Source organism: Nannobrachium achirus (assembly GCF_963921795.1).
Source record: "Nannobrachium achirus genome assembly, chromosome: 8".
Lineage (NCBI taxonomy): Eukaryota > Metazoa > Chordata > Actinopteri > Myctophiformes > Myctophidae > Nannobrachium > Nannobrachium achirus.
Window position 1 is genome coordinate 3,542,589 of NC_137817.1, and position 11,842 is coordinate 3,554,430.

An 11,842-nucleotide genomic window follows, 5' to 3' on the forward strand; every position below is an offset into this window, starting at 1 on the left:
AGACAGACACATAGAGACAGAGACAGAGAGAGAGAGAGAGAGAGGAGAGAGAGAGAGAGAGACAGACACATAGAGACAGAGACAGAGACAGAGAGAGAGAGAGAGAGAGAGAGAGAGACAGACACATAGAGACAGAGACAGAGAGAGAGAGAGAGAGAGAGAGAGACAGACACATAGAGACAGAGACAGAGAGAGAGAGAGAGAGAGAGAGAGAGAGAGAGAGAGAGAGACAACACTAGAGACAGAGACAGAGAGAGAGAGAGAGAGAGAGAGAGAGAGAGAGAGAGAGAGAGAGGACACATAGAGACAGAGACAGAGAGAGAGAGAGAGAGAGAGAGAGAGAGAGAGAGAGAGAGAGAGAGAGAGAGAGAGAGACGACAGAGACAGAGACAGAGAGAGAGAGAGAGAGAGAGAGAGAGAGAGAGACAGACACATAGAGACAGAGACAGAGACAGAGAGAGAGAGAGAGAGAGAGAGAGAGAGAGAGAGAGAGAGAGACACATAGAGAGAGAGAGAGAGAGAGAGAGAGAGAGAGAGAGAGAGAGAGAGAGAGACATCAAACATGAATATCAAGCATATCAGACAGTCTACACTTCCCAAAAGGAAGTGTGTGTAATTCAATCAGTCTGCCTAGTCTGGGATCACTTCACTTTTCTGGGTTTTTTCGGGGATCCGGTCGGGAGCAGAAACCACAACACGTCATGTTGTAGTCCTCAAAGGACTACAATTTGACCGGAAAGATCAAACCGTGTTCAGTTTTAACTCAAAATAATTCCCCTGCGCTCAAGGACATACTTTTAGGGCCTACCTAATAAACTCCTTGATGCGGAGTAGTTTTGCTTTTAGAAAATTTGTTTGGTATATGCATCTTTAAGTCAACTCGTAGTGACTGGCAAGACTACACTATAGCCTACTCAAGCATTTTAATAGGGATTGGGGAAACAAACGGAGGGAACCAAATCAAAGCGACGCCGCTTCTTCTAGTGGTTTCTTCTTTAGGCGGAAACCAAACGGCCAGTTGTGAACAAACACCAGGCTTTCCCCCAGAAAGGCCTGGTGAGGCGAGATTACAGTCTGCCCAGAAGCATTTCAAAAGCAGAGGCATTGTAGATAGATAGATAGATACCTTTATTATCCCAAGGGGGAAAATTTGTTGCCCAGAGGCAGCACAGCAGTATAAGGTTATTTACAAAGTTACAGTTACATTGTCTGGTCAAGGCATTGTCAAATGGCTATTATCTCAACGTTTTCCTTGGAACATAATCACTAAAATATAGTCACTGTCGGGCAGAAACTAAGTTTCAAATGTGTACGTCTTTTGGTTAAAGCAAAGCCCTGCTTCATCATACAAGACTGTCGCACAAAACTAGTGAAAACAGCCGATCTACATGCTTGTAGATCTGCTGTTTTCACTAGTTTAGTACATTTTATAGATGATAAATACAAAACGAACGGTTTTGGACATACAAGGTTTCCACCCGACAACGACGATATGCTATAAATATAAGGTGCTGGGAGTGAAAATTATAATGTAGGGGTGCCTCGGATTAAAACAAATATTCACGGGGTGCCCTGAGACAAAAAAGTTTGGGAACCCCTGCTGTAGACACCCAGCAGCCACCAGGGCAAGGATGAGACACAAGGAAAAGAAAAGAGGCAGAAGATTTGTAGCGGGTCAAAGCCATAAGGAGATGCTATGAGCGGAATGAAGAGAGCCACCATGTGCACATTAATGCCTCCGCATTCCACCATGTCCACCCTCTCTCTCTCTCTCTCTCTCTCTCTCTCTCTCCCTCTCCCTCTCCCTCCCTCTCTCTCTCTCTCCCTCTCCCTCTCTCTCTCTCTCTCTCTCTCTCTCTCTCTCTCCTCTCTCTCTCTCTCTCTCTCTCTCTCTCTCTCTCTCTCTCTCTGGCAGGAAGAAAGGCTCGATTTACAGGCAGCATAGTAGCCGCTCTGTTCCCTCTCCAACTGGCTCTTAGGAATGAGTGCTTTCTCCCCCCCTTGGAGGGTCTCTCCTCTGCGTGACGCAGCCTCCAGTAGGACGGACAAACCCCCATGTTTCGGTGTTCCGGTGGTGCATGCCATGCATGCATGGTCACTGATTGGCTGAGAGGGCGATGAGGCCGGAAGGTTCCAGTTGCTGTTCGCTGCAGGTCTAATTCATGATGCCTGCCTTCTAAAGTGTGTGTATGCGACCTGACGTTCGCTTATCTCCCAATTTAGGGAGTCTTACTGGTTATAATAAAAAAAAAACTATAAATATTTTTTTTCATCCGAGGCACCTACATTATCATTTTCACTCCCACCACCTTATATTTATAGCATACCGTCGTTGTCGGTATGTCCAAAACTTGTCATCAACATGGATCTGTCCCATTTAGAGCCACCATCAGGCAGATTTTTTCAAACACATTTTTGGACACTGCTGACCTGACAGTCGCTTATCTCCCGATTAGGGAGTCTTACTGGTTGTAGGCTAAATAGGCGGACCTAACCAATCAGAAAACCAATTGAATTGCGTCAATGCTTTGGCTGTTTGTCAATCAGTCGCTGCCTGTATTCAACCCCTATGTGTGTGTGAGTGTACATGTATGCATTTATTGCATTAATGTACGAGAATGGGCCCCAGCGTGCACAGCGAACGTGTGCATTTGCGTTGGGGGTCCCTGTGGCTATCATCGTGTCCCAGTTCGAGGGGCTGAATTATATGGTCACCCTACTCTCTACCCACTGAGCTACAGCCAAGCCTCCACTGCACAAGAAGCATTTCTGCCGTCCACGGTGCTATTTATCGCAATAGTGCAAAAATTGACCAAATCAACCCCCCGACTGGGCTGCTCACGGGGAATTCCCGGGGACCACTGACTCCTGCTGCTCCAACAGTCCTTCACCTTCATTGGTTTAACGTTGCCCCGCTCCCCTCCTCTGATTGGCCAAAACTTTATTTGGCTTTACTCATCATGTCGTACAAACTTGTGGGTGGAACCAATGCAACTTACAGGCCTCTTTGTGTATACTGTGACCTGACGGTCGCTTATCTCCCGATTAGGGAGTCTTACTGGTAATCATTCACCTTATGTTTACTGGACTTTGTATATTTGATTTGACTGTGCCTTCCTGTTATTTTACCTGTTGAGTTCTCTATTATCTCTTTCCCTGTTCTAACTCTTCCCTTAAAGGAGTAGTTCACCCCCAAAATGTTTTTTTTCCTATTGATTACTAACTTTTACTGCGATGTTCAGAGATCACACAAAACAGAATGTCACATGCTCTTTTACACGTATAATCATGAGGAAATAAAGTTGATTCTGTCGTTTGTTGACTAGGGTTCATGCTGTTCACTTGGATCATCCACTTTGGAAGTCCCCCTGCTAAATGCCTAGATGGTAAATGGTTGGTAAAGTTGCCTCTTGTCTTTACATGCTTTATGCAGCATGCTGAGTTTGATTAGCCTCGTGTGGCTTGCAATTAATCTAATCTAATCTCCTTCCTTTAATCCTATGTTTTCACTCCATGTTGAGCTACACACAGTAAACATTTATTTCCTCCAGTATGGCTCTCTGCCTTCCTTATTTGATTCCTCTGCATCAACAATCATAGAGTACTGTCCCCTCCCTTGGAGGCTTGGCTGTAGCTCAGTGGGTAGAGAGTAGGGTGAACATAATTCAGCCCCTCGAACTGGGACACGATTAATAGCCACAGGGACCCCCAACGCAATGCACACGTTCGCTGTGCACGCTGGGGCCCATTCTCGTACGTTAATGCAATAAATGCATACATGTACACTCACCACACATAGGGGTTGAATACAGGCAGCGACTGATTGACAAACAGCCAAAGCATTGACGCAATTCAATTGGTTTTCTGATTGGTTAGGTCCGCCTATTTAGCCTACACCAGTAAGACTCCCTAATCGGGAGATAAGCGACTGTCAGGTCAGCAGTGTCCAAAAATGTGTTTGAAAAAGCCTGCCTGATGGTGGCTCTAAATGGGACAGATCCATGTTGATGACAGGACTCTAGACATACTGTGTGCCGCTTGGCGTGATTTTAGGGAAAAATCTGTAGTAGCAGTGTCCAGAAAATGTGTTTTGCAACAATCTGCCTCATGGTGGCGCTAGTAGTGAATGTTGAAAACAGGGACATAATTAGTGTTTTAGAGATATTTGCCGGGACATGCAGCTTGAAATCGGGACAATCCCGGCCAAACTGGGACGTCTGGACTTCTGGTCACCCTAGTGGAGAGGTCATCTTCTGGTCACCCTAGTGGAGAGGTCATCTTCTGGTCACCCTAGTGGAGAGGCCATCTTCTGGTCACCCTAGTGGAGAGGTCATCTTCTGGTCACCCTAGTGGAGAGGCCATCTTCTGGTCACCCTAGTGGAGAGGCCATCTTCTGGTCACCCTAGTGGAGAGGCCATCTTCTGGTCACCCTAGTGGAGAGGCCATCTTCTGGTCACCCTAGTGGAGAGGCCATCTTCTGGTCACCCTAGTGGAGAGGCCATCTTCTGGTCACCCTAGTGGAGAGGCCATCTTCTGGTCACCCTAGTGGAGAGGCCATCTTCTGGTCACCCTAGTGGAGAGGCCATCTTCTGGTCACCCTAGTGGAGAGGCCATCTTCTGGTCACCCTAGTGGAGAGGTCATCTTCTGGTCACCCTAGTGGAGAGGCCATCTTCTGGTCACCCTAGTGGAGAGGCCATCTTCTGGTCACCCTAGTGGAGAGGCCATCTTCTGGTCACCCTAGTGGAGAGGCCATCTTCTGGTCACCCTAGTGGAGAGGCCATCTTCTGGTCACCCTAGTGGAGAGGCCATCTTCTGGTCACCCTAGTGGAGAGGCCATCTTCTGGTCACCCTAGTGGAGAGGCCATCTTCTGGTCACCCTAGTGGAGAGGCCATCTTCTGGTCACCCTAGTGGAGAGGCCATCTTCTGGTCACCCTAGTGGAGAGGTCATCTTCTGGTCACCCTAGTGGAGAGGCCATCTTCTGGTCACCCTAGTGGAGAGGCCATCTTCTGGTCACCCTAGTGGAGAGGCCATCTTCTGGTCACCCTAGTGGAGAGGCCATCTTCTGGTCACCCTAGTGGAGAGGCCATCTTCTGGTCACCCTAGTGGAGAGGCCATCTTCTGGTCACCCTAGTGGAGAGGCCATCTTCTGGTCACCCTAGTGGAGAGGCCATCTTCTGGTCACCCTAGTGGAGAGGCCATCTTCTGGTCACCCTAGTGGAGAGGCCATCTTCTGGTCACCCTAGTGGAGAGGCCATCTTCTGGTCACCCTAGTGGAGAGGCCATCTTCTGGTCACCCTAGTGGAGAGGCCATCTTCTGGTCACCCTAGTGGAGAGGCCATCTTCTGGTCACCCTAGTGGAGAGGCCATCTTCTGGTCACCCTAGTGGAGAGGCCATCTTCTGGTCACCCTAGTGGAGAGGCCATCTTCTGGTCACCCTAGTGGAGAGGCCATCTTCTGGTCACCCTAGTGGAGAGGCCATCTTCTGGTCACCCTAGTGGAGAGGTCATCTTCTGGTCACCCTAGTGGAGAGGCCATCTTCTGGTCACCCTAGTGGAGAGGTCATCTTCTGGTCACCCTAGTGGAGAGGCCATCTTCTGGTCACCCTAGTGGAGAGGCCATCTTCTGGTCACCCTAGTGGAGAGGCCATCTTCTGGTCACCCTAGTGGAGAGGCCATCTTCTGGTCACCCTAGTGGAGAGGCCATCTTCTGGTCACCCTAGTGGAGAGGCCATCTTCTGGTCACCCTAGTGGAGAGGCCATCTTCTGGTCACCCTAGTGGAGAGGCCATCTTCTGGTCACCCTAGTGGAGAGGTCATCTTCTGGTCACCCTAGTGGAGAGGTCATCTTCTGGTCACCCTAGTGGAGAGGCCATCTTCTGGTCACCCTAGTGGAGAGGCCATCTTCTGGTCACCCTAGTGGAGAGGCCATCTTCTGGTCACCCTAGTGGAGAGGCCATCTTCTGGTCACCCTAGTGGAGAGGCCATCTTCTGGTCACCCTAGTGGAGAGGCCATCTTCTGGTCACCCTAGTGGAGAGGCCATCTTCTGGTCACCCTAGTGGAGAGGCCATCTTCTGGTCACCCTAGTGGAGAGGCCATCTTCTGGTCACCCTAGTGGAGAGGTCATCTTCTGGTCACCCTAGTGGAGAGGCCATCTTCTGGTCACCCTAGTGGAGAGGCCATCTTCTGGTCACCCTAGTGGAGAGGCCATCTTCTGGTCACCCTAGTGGAGAGGCCATCTTCTGGTCACCCTAGTGGAGAGGCCATCTTCTGGTCACCCTAGTGGAGAGGCCATCTTCTGGTCACCCTAGTGGAGAGGCCATCTTCTGGTCACCCTAGTGGAGAGGCCATGTGGTAATCAGAAAGCCACCGGTTCACCTCCCATGTCTACGGGTCAAAGAGTCCCCCCCCCCCCCCCCTCCCCCATCCAAGCAGCCATCATCAGCTGTGTGAAGGAAGCTGAAACTGTATTTCCCTTGCGGGATTAACAAAGGTCTCCCCTCTCGTACAGATCCATCCCATTTTCTTGTTATGATCCAAAAGACAAATGTTGTTCCAAAACTACAGTACATCATCCCTCCCTCCGATTTACTCTGTTGGCCGCCCAGCCCCCAAAATGGAACGAAGGCCGACATTTTATTTTTTTCCTAATGGCCGGCCAGGACCGGCCGGGAATGAACCGGCCGTTCGGGAGTTGTCCCGCTTTTCCCAATGGCCAGCACGTCCCTCATTGGGGGTCTGTGGCCTAATGCACATCAAACCTGGGGGTCGTTGAAATTACAACGTTTGAGAATCACTGCATTTGATTCTATGCGTCTCTCCTTGCTCATCTGTCTGCCCAACCTGCGTCTCCTCTGTGTTGCTGTTTACCGCTGCCTAATGGATCCTTTCCTGTTAAGAAATCCAATTACCTTCCCTCCCCGCCCCAACAAAGACATTTCCTGGCCATTAGCTATGACAGCATAACGCTGACTCACTGCACTCCTCCACCCATTCACCATGTGCACGCGGCAGCCATTTTGCTCTCTCGTGTCACACTCACAGGTGGGAAACACTACCCGAGTATGACGAGGGGGGGGGGGGGGCAAAACGGCCATGGTTAATGGAATATGGTCAATTGTGTTCATATTGATGCTCAGCCAAACTGTATGCATCGTTGTTTGATTCACACCTTTAAATGGGTAAAAGGTAGGCTACTTTACCACATCGTGACCCGACTGTCACAGGAGATTTAGTACTTCATTCATTGGAATCGCAGACGATCATCAGTTGCTGTTGACTATAATATAGTCAACATCAACTGATGATCGTCTGTGATTCCATGAGATAATGATGTTGCCACGCAAGAGTGAACACATAATAATATTATGTGTTCACTCTTGCGTGGCAAAATCATTATCTCATCGTTCGTCACGTCAGTTAGTACTTAACTAGTCTCGCGTAGCCAGACAACTATTCCACAATCTCCGAATGCTATATAGAGTCTGGAACAGCAGCTCCCGAACGGCGAGTATCGGAAGTAGCCACTGCTGCACGGAACTGTAGTCCCATTGGAAACATAACAGAAGCACAATAGCACAGACAAAGTCATTTGAGCTGCCTATTATTGTTATGAGTGTATAGTTTAAGAAAACGTTTGAAAACATCATGGAGGTAACACCAATAACACCAGAGAAAGACGAAATAACGCCCCCAGAAATATTGAAAGGAGACATAACGCTTCCAGTAAGACATGTTATTGGTACTGCACCAAGGGGGCGGTTGCGTCACATCCGCTTTATCTCGCACTCATCGTTTCTTCTTCCGTTTGCCAGACTGTATGCCGGGAGCATTTGCCCAAATCGCGGAGGCAACAGTCTGGCCACGCGAGACTAGTACTTAACCAACATTTCTCTCTGAACCTCATCTACAGCGTTGATGACCGTTGATCGATGAGCGTTGATTTATTTTATGGGTCCCGCAACGACACACGCTTTATGTATCAACGCTAAAAACATCACACGAGACTTATAGTGTACATAATAAATAGTGGCAAATAGCTACTTGTATGTAGTTGATAAAGAACAGAAGCATGGATTTACAATCTCAATCTTCTCATCAATAATGCCAGAACGCACAGCTGTGGAGACTCCACCACATGCAGCTCAGCTGGTGCAGTGAAATGACTGATAGCGGGAAGGATAGAGTTGTATGCATCCTGGGGATACAGGGATGCTTAGTTTAATGAGTCCTTTATTAAAAATATGCGTCATGCAGGGCTAGTATAGCATTTGCCTCGATTAAGATTAATGAAAGATATTTTGTTTTACGCGCTGCATTGTGAGCTTGTAGATCTGCACTTTATGTACAACACCACTGTACATTTCAATTCAATGAAATTCATTTTTTCAATTATTTGATAAAACTACATGAGCAAGATTAAGTTGGTTATTGGTTCTATTCAACATATTTTCCGTTAATTCACCTCAGATCAATTCTTTCCTTTCTGAAAGCAGATATCAGTCACAACCCTATGGGCCTCTCTGTGGGTTTACGTTGTGCCTTCAGCACTCTAGCACATCTTCCCCTGGAGAGTGTGACTTTGACCTCACATCATGCTGTGTTTGTGTTTTCCCAGAGAGGGGAATTTGTTTCTCCCACTGTAGCAGTAAATATCTGTACTCCTCTGTACTCTGTACTCCCTGGAGGGTGATGGGAATACAGGGATATCCTTGGTATGCAGGGGAGGGGAGGGGGGGGGAGAGGGGAGGGGAGGCATAACTCTTAACATATGGAGTCATGTCATCTTGATGAGATGGGGTCATTAGTGAATAGTGATCCTCCACCGTGCTACTGCAGTAATGGGGACACAAGTCAAGACGGTGCGTGCGTGTGCGTGTGTGCGTGCGTGCGTGCGTGCGTGCGTGTGTGTGTGTGTGTGTGTGCGTGCGTGTGTGCGTGCGTGCGTGCGTCTGATGACTTATGATGTGTATAATGAGGGAGTGTAAGTGTGTTAAGAGGTGAGAGAGAAAACAAGCCTTCCTGTGAGTCTAGAAAAGACTCTCCCCGGAGGGGAACTACTGTACCACAAATCACACCAAAAGGACTTAACGTCAGCCACAAGGGGGCGCTCAGCCACGTCAACCACCAAACCATTCCCACGTCAGCCACAAGGGGGCGCTAAGCCACGTCAACCACCAAAAACAAAAATGTTTGACAGCGAGGGTAATTCTGGGTCTCATTCACTCACTATACACTATACTCTAAGGGAAAAAAATACTCCCAAAAATATGCTTTAAGTGGGACGTGAGGGGGTCTAGGTGTTTTTAATTATTCTGAATCCATTGCAAGCGTTTGTTTTGCACGGAAAAACATTCATTGGGCTAAAAACTATAAATAAAAATGTATGTTTAGTGATGAGTCATCACTTTTCACAGTGGTATGGGGGTCCATTTTTAGCCCAAGGAATGTTTTTCGTGCAAAACAAATGCTTGCAATGGATTCCGAATAATTAAAAACACCTAGTTAGACCCCTCACATTCCACTTAAAGCATATTTGTTGGGAGTCAGCCCTATACTATATACTATACTATATAGAATAGTGTATATATAGTAAGTGAATGAGACCCAGAATTACACTAGCTGTCAAATATTTTGCTAGGGATGTTGAATTTCAATCTTTGTTAGATATGTTACTAGACACCTTCACAAACACATTGGTGAAGAAATTGTTTGGTAAGGAATGTATTCCCAGATTTGACAGGTATTCTGCTAATTTTACCCTGACTAAAAACAGACAACAGAAAAGAGAAGGGAACAGCTCTGAAGAGATTAACACGTAATTGAGGATGACACACACACACGTGCACACACACGTGCACGCACACACGTACGCAAACACGCACGCGGATACACATCTTAATTAGTCTGACAACAGCTGCTGCTGCTGCTGCAATAAGGCATCCATTGTTGCTGTGATCCAATTCTAGGATCTAGGGCAGGGGATCCTTGAAGCTACAATTCAGGGCTTATTTTAATGAATAAACTCAGTCTTTATGGTGGAGTTCTAACACAATATAACTTTACTAATGATAATGTGGACCTACTCCTCCCACGGGGGAAATTCAGTTATCAGCACAAGCCCAACCCAGCTGATTGCAGCCTACAACGGCTGTGGAGCAATTAGGGGTTAAGAGTCTTGCTCAGGGACACACATGGACAATGTGTTAACCTGGCCTGGAATCGCTATCGGCTGCCTCCACCCCACAACTAGTACATTTGTATGGTAGAGTAAGTTAATACAATACTAGTCCTTGCCCGTTCGAACATACAGTATGCGCTCTGAATTATGTACAGTTTAGGTTATGGGGTGTGCACAGTACTATGAGGGATTGAATGTAGGAGTCTCAGAAGTAATGTTGGAGAACCGAGACGTATCAGTGACGTGTCAGTTATCTCCAAATTTGGGCACTGTTTTTTAGTATCAGTGATGTCAGCGTGCGTGCATATCAGACAGACATCGGACAGACAGACATTCGGTAATTTTTTTGTAGATATAACAGCAGTGGTTATACTAGTAAGACGCCTCAGGCGACATGCGACCTCGCACGCGCCAATTCTTGACCATCTGGCCAGTGATGTATATCGGACCAGTTACCCATATATGGAGACCCCTGGTACCCATATGGAGATCCATGTACTGTAATGGAGATATGCTGTGAGAGCCCAAATATGCTTACTTATTCCTTGTCCTATGATGTCCTTGTCCTATGATGTTTATGCCCATACATGGAGATCCTGTCTGTAGAACCAGCCACACAGATATGGGCTGTCTTGGCCATCTGTCTTGGCCATATATGGATTATGTTAGTGTGGTATGTGGCCGATGTGGCCTCCTGTTAGATATGGGCTTAATATTGATGACATCAGGGAACTCCATATATGGGACAACTGTGAGACCACCTGTGATGTCACAGTGATGTATCAGGGGAACCACAGTGTCAGGCGTATAGACAGACAGAGATACGGACACGCTGTGACCGTTCACACATACTAAACTGTAACCTACGGTCGCAATAATCTTTTCAGGATTCAAATTCAAAAGGGCATTCATTAGGAAGAAATACTAAGTTACAATATGGAGATACAAGGTTTCTGCCCGACAGCGACCTTATAATGGTTAACCCATTTATGCATAGAATTATTGAATGTGAAAAATAGCAGATATACATTATTGAATGTGAAAAATAGAAGATATACAAGCTCACAGCGCGGCACCGAGTGCCGCACTGCAAGCTTGTAGATCTGCTATTTTTTGAAAAAAGTCGTGAAAATGTGTGCAAATATTTGAATATATGTATTTTTAAACCGAACGTTTGTAACTAAAATTTTGCTTCTGGGTGGTCCCTGGAACTAAATATTTTGAGATGGGGGTCCATGGCCAAATACATTATCATTTTGGGGGTCCTTCACATGAAAGGTTTGAGCACCACTGACATAGTAGTCTCTCAAGAACAGACTACTGAGCTCAGTTAAGTGAAAAGGACCTTTTCTTTGACGATGGCTGGCCAGATTGCTGACATAGAAACATAGGGTTTTTCAAAAAAATCTTAAAAGGATTCAAAAGACACTCGGGTCAAAATTCCTAATTTCAAGATTTTTCAAAATAGCAGATCTACAAGCTCGCAGCGCGGCACTCGGTGCCGCGCTGTGAGCTTGTATATCTGCTATTCTTCATAGTTTAAAATAATGATACACCATAATGTGTACCCGTTTTGAATAGGTTAAGATAAAAAAAAAAGAAGCCCCACCATGACAGAGAGGAAGTGAATCGTTGATAAGGGCTCTGCTGAAGGAGGAGGTCA